We start from the raw sequence: 6,000 nt of genomic DNA, 5'->3' as shown, positions 1-6,000 counted from the left end.
CGCTTCTAGCCTTCATCAATGCCTAATTTTATTTATTGCGAGTCCTGGGACTTAAACTCAGGGCCTGAGCACTGTCCCTGGCTTCTTTTTGCTCAAGGCTAGCACTCTGCGACTTGAGCCACAGCGCCACTTCTGGCCATTTTCTATATATGTGATGCTGGGAAATTGAACCTAGGGCTTCATGTATACGAGGCAAGCAATCACTCTTGCCACTAGGCCATATTCCCACCCTCAATGTCTAATTTTTTCATGAGGTTTTAGCATTTCCAATCCGATGGTGTGGGACGGGGGGGGGGTAGTGTTTAGCAGGATGCACTTCTGTCGCTGGCTTAGGGAGTCCTGAGCTGACCTCTGTGGAGGAGCTTCCCTTCTTCAGTACCTCATGGGGGCAAGCATTGCTTTCCTGGCATGTCAGCATGCTGGATGAGGCAAAACAGGGAAGGCTTTCACTAGAATGTCATGGATGCAGGTAGGTAGTTTTGTGTTGTTGTTTTGTTTTTTGGTGGCACTGAGGTTTGAACTCTGGACTTTTTACATGCTTCACAGGTACTCTACCACTTGAGATATGCCTCAGTCCTAATTTTCTTCTTTTTTCTTTTTTGTGTGCTGGTAGTGGGGTATGAATCCGAGACCTCACGCTTTGGCTTGGCTTTTCTGCTCAAGGCTGGTGCTCTACCACTTGATCCACAGCTCCACTTCTGGTTTTTTGCTGGTTAGTGAGAGATAAGAATCTCTCAAGCTGAGCTGGTGGCTCACACCTGGAATCCTAGCTACTCAGGAGGCTAAGATCTGAGGATTGTGGTTCAGAGCCAATCCAGGCAGGGAAGTCTGTGAGACTCTTATCTCCAACTAACCACCAGAAAACCTGAAGTGGTGCTGTGGCTCCAAGTGGTAGGAGTGCTAGCCTGAAGTGAAAAAGCTCAGGGACAGTGCTCAGGCCTTGAGTTCAAGCCCTAGGACCGGCAAAAAAAAAAAAAAAGAATATCTCAGATTTGTCTGCCCTGACTGGTTTCAAAACAGGGATCCTTAGATCTCAGCCCCCTGAGTAGCCAGGATTATGGGTGTGAGCCACCAACATCCAGCTTGGAACTTCTGATGAAAGACAGCACACTTGGAGACAGGGTGTCACAGAAACCATACCATAGACTCGAAACACTGGGTTGTTCCTTGTTCTTAACCTTCTTCTTGTGCCCTTCACCCCTGCGTGTAGTGTTGCATCCTCTCAGTGAGGACCTAAGTCAGCCTGAGGTGGTAGCCCTGAGACGCTTTGCACTTTGCTGTTCTTCCACTCCTTGGGGGACATTTGGGAAGCTGGGTTTCTGAGACAGAATCCGACCTTTCCCAGGACCATTGAATGTTTCTCTGTCCTTCAGAAAGTAGAGAGATTTATTTGTTTGCTTGTTTGTTTGTCTGTTTTGGGGGTTGCTGGTACTGTGGCATGAATTTAGAGCCTTGCACTCTTGCGTGGCTTTTTTGCTCAAGGCTGGCGTTCAATCATTTGAGCCGTACCTCTGCTTCTGGCTTTTTTTTGCTGGTAAATTAGAGTTAAGAGTCCTAGAGGGCTGGGGATATGGCCTAGTGGCAAGAGTGCCTGCCTCGGATACACGAGGCCCTAGGTTCGATTCCCCAGCACCACATATACAGAAAACGGCCAGAAGCGGCGCTGTGGCTCAAGTGGCAGAGTGCTAGCCTTGAGCGGGAAGAAGCCAGGGACAGTGCTCAGGCCCTGAGTCCAAGGCCCAGGACTGGCCAAAAAAAAAAAAAAAAAAAGAGTCCTAGGGATTTTGCTGCCTGGGTTGGCTTTAGATCCAGATTCTCAGCCTCCTGAGAAGCTAGGATAACAGGCCTGGTTTTTAAAGATGTGGTTCAGGCAAGTCTCAGAACTTGGGATCTTCCTGCTTTTTCCTCTTTGTTGATTACTGGTATGGGCCACCACAGCTGGCAGTAGAGCCCTTTAAAATCCACACTCCAAGAATACCCAGAATTTGGTACCCATGGGAGCCCAGACCATGGCAAGTTCTTGCCTCTAGTTTTCCTCTAGGTCAAACACACTGTATTCTAACCCTTCGGCTGGGACAAGGGAGAGAGAATGACTACTAAAATATCCTTCAGCTAACCTGCCAGAGTTAATAATTCACAGCCCTCCAGGGGTCCTCAGGGCTCCTCTATCCTGGGGCTTTATTGCTATAAAAACTAGAAAGTTCTGATCAGCACTAGCTGGGCCCTTGATGAGCTCTGTACAGAGTTCTGGCCCTCTGCCCCGTCTATCTCCTACAGGGTTGTAAAACATTTATCTTAGGCTTTCATCTGGACCTTGACTTAATAAATTCCTTTAAAGGTATGCAGACTTCACATGCTGCTTCTGCATGTGGTAGTGAGGCCAGAAAACAGGAGGAGAAAAGGGAGGCCATCATAAAACTGACTCAGGACAGTGACAGGGACCAAAAAAGCACTGGGGCTGAAAATGCCAGGCTCAGAGTAAGTTAATGAGCTACAAAAAAGGCAGGTAAGATTAGAACAAATGAATGTTGAAGTTGGAGTAAAAATGGAGGCCAAGAAGACCCACATAGTAGAGAAAACATTGAAGGAGCAAAAGTACAGGGATTTTGCCATAATTCTACCATGAACTTTAAGGGGTCCTCGACCAAATGACCTCTTAGGCTTTCATTTCATAGTCAAGAAAGTGAGGTGGTAGATAGGTGCCACTGGCTCATGCTGGTAACCCTAGCTATTCAGGAGGCTGAGATCTGAGGATGTGGTTTGAAGCCAGCCTGGGCAGGAAAGTCAGTGAGATTCTTACCTCCAATTAATCAGCAAAAGGCCAGAAATGGAGTTGTGGCTCAAGTGGTAGAGTGCTAGCTATGGGCAAACAGTGAAGGGACAATGCCCCAAGCCCTGAGTTCAAGCCCCAGTTCTGTTTACAAGGATATGTGGAAGTTGGGAACTTGATTCATGGCTCATAGAATAGTAAGATAGTTCAGCCACCGTGGGAAAAAACATGGCAGCTCCTTAACAAACACACAATTCAGCAGTCCCACTTCTGGGAAAATATCCAAAATAATTGAGTTGTGGGTTTGTTTGTTTTTTTTTTTGCCAGTCCTGGGCCTTGGACTCAGGGCCTGAGCACTGTCCCTGGCTTCTTTTTGCTCAAGGCTAGCACTCTGCCACTTGAGTCACAGCGCCACTTCTGGCCATTTTCTGTATATGTGGTGCTGGGGAATCGAACCCAGGGCTTCAAGAATACGAGGCAAGCGCTCTTGCCACTAGGCCATATTCCCAGCCCTATCCAAAGTAATTGAAAGCAGAGACTGGAATGGATATGTGTATAACTATGTTCTTTTTTTCCTTCTTATTTATTGTCAAAGTGATGTACTGAGAGGTTACAGTTTCATACATTAGGCATTGGGTACATTTCTTGTACTGTTTGTTACCTCCTCCCTCATTCCTCCTCCCCCTCCCCCTGTCTCTCTCCCCCTAAGTTGTTCAGTTGGTTTACACCAAACAGTTTTGCAAGTATTGCTTTTGTAGTCATTTGTCTTTTTATCCTTTGTCTCTCGATTTTGGCATTCCCTTTCACTTTCCTAGTTCTAATACCAGTATATACAGCTATGTTCTTATAAACATAATTCATACTAGCCATGTGTGCGCACGTTCCCATGTGCCAATACTGGGGCTTGGACCTCTCTCTCTCATTTGGCTTTTTCACTCAAGGTTAGCATTCTACCACTTGAGCCAAACCTCTTCTGGCTTTTTGCTTGTTAATTAGCCATAAAAGTCTCAGACTTTTCTTCCTGGGCTGGCTTTGAACCGCAATCCTCATACATCTCAACCTCCTGAGTAGCTAGGATTACAGGTGTGAACCACCAGAGACTGGCTTTGATTCGATTGTGAGAAGTTTGGTCAGCTGCCCCTCTAGCCCTCTACAACCATTACCAGTGTCTCCATGTGACCTGGTGAAGGTATTGGCAACAAGTGGGAAATCTGGAAGCTTCTCTGTTTCTGGTCAGTTGCATGAATGCTGGGCTTATTTTGTTTTATTTTGTTTTTGTTGGTGGTGTGGCTTGAACTCAGGGCCTGGGTACTGTCCCTGATTTTTTTTCTCAAGTCTAGCACTCTACCACTTTAGCCACAGTGCCACTTCCAGTTTACTGGTGGTTAATTGGAGGTAAGTATCCCTTGGACTTTCCTGACCAGGCTGTCTTTGAACCATGATCATCTAATCTCAGCCTCTTGAGTAGCTACATTACAAGTGTAAGCCACCAGTGCCCAACTTCAGAATGCTGTTATGGCAGGCATGCTATGTATCATGCTCTGGAACATTCCACAATCTCAGTTACCCATTCTAAAAGCCTAGGTTTCTTATTTTCATAAGTCTGTGGGTACAATGTGTACCTATTCTCGCAAAATGATAGTATTGTGCGCTGAGGAATTTTCAGGTCTGGACATGGTACAAAAATCCTTTTCCTTGTCTCTGAGCAATTCTCTGAGGTTGTTAGCATTAGTCACATTTTACAGATGGAATATTTGAGAGGAAAAGCAAGTACTAAATATTAGAGCCATTCCTGGCTCTATAATCTGGAAAATTCATAGAAATATTCAGTAGCTGGGCACTAGTGGCTCACACATGTAGTCCTAGCTACTCAGGAGGCTAAGATTTGAGGGTCAATGTTTGAAGTCAGCCTGGACAGGAAAGACCATGGACTCTTATCTCTAATTAACCAGCAAAAAGGCAGAAGTAGAAATGTGGCTCAAGTGGTAAAGGTCAGCCTGGAGTGAAAAAGCTAAGAAACAAGCTGAGAGGCCCTGAGTTCAAGCCATTGTACAGGCACCAAGAAAGAAAGAAAGAAAAGCTGGGTGCTGGTGGCTCATACCTATAATCCTAGCTACTCAGGAGGCTGAGTCTGAGGATCGCAGTTCAAAGCCAGCCCGGGCAGGAAAGACTGTGAGACTCTTACCGACAAAAAAAAAAAAAAAGGAAAAAAGAAACAATAATTTTTAAATGGCAAAAACCTTCCCCATGTATATCACCTTTATAATAACAATAAAAAATCATTAAAAAAAAAAACACCTTCGGGGCTGGGGATATAGCCTAGTGGCAAGAGTGCCTGCCTCGGATACACGAGGCCCTAGGTTCGATTCCCCAGCACCACATATACAGAAAACGGCCAGAAGCGGCGCTGTGGCTCAAGTGGCAGAGTGCTAGCCTTGAGCGGGAAGAAGCCAGGGACAGTGCTCAGGCCCTGAGTCCAAGGCCCAGGACTGGCCAAAAAAAAAAACAAAACAAAAAAAGCCTTCCCTACTAGAATGTTAAACAGAATGAGATTAGTTCCTATTAACTTTTGGACTTTATACACATGGTTAATAAGCACATCAATCTCATTAACATTCACAGAAATCTAAAACTTGGAATTCAGAATGTTATTTTTTTTGACCAGGCACTGATGACTTATACCTATAACCCTTGGTATCTAGAGACAGAGCTGAGGATCTCAGCCTGAGCAGAAAAGTCTGAAACTCTTTAATAATTTCAATTATCTTCAGTTAGCCAGCAAAAGCCAAATGTAAACTGGGCACAGATTACAGATGTAATCCACGCTACACAGGAGGCTGAGATCTGAGGATTGTGGTTCCAAGCTAGCCTGGGCAGGAAAGTGGCTCAAGTGATAGAGTGCTAGCCTGCTAGCCTTGAGCACAAAGAGGCTCAGGGACAACACCGAGGCCATGAGTTCAAGCCCTATGACTGACAAAAAAAAAAAAAAAAAGCCAGATTTGGATGTGTGTCTCAAGTTGTAGAGTACCAGCCTTGAATAGTTCAATCTTTAGTACCAACACACATACAATGTAATTTCCTTCTTTGTGATAGAGATGAAAAAATGTAAGCTAAATTCACTTTTTAAAAAGATTAGAGGTGGGAGGGCTGGGAATATGGCCTAGTGGCAAGAGTGCTTGCCTCGTACTCGTATACATGAAGCCCTGGGTTCAATTCCTCAGTACCACATA

Source organism: Perognathus longimembris, chromosome 7 (assembly GCF_023159225.1).
Source record: "Perognathus longimembris pacificus isolate PPM17 chromosome 7, ASM2315922v1, whole genome shotgun sequence".
In the NCBI taxonomy this organism is placed as follows: domain Eukaryota; kingdom Metazoa; phylum Chordata; class Mammalia; order Rodentia; family Heteromyidae; genus Perognathus; species Perognathus longimembris.
The sequence above is the reverse complement of the archived record's forward strand: the minus strand, read 5'-3'. Positions refer to the sequence as shown.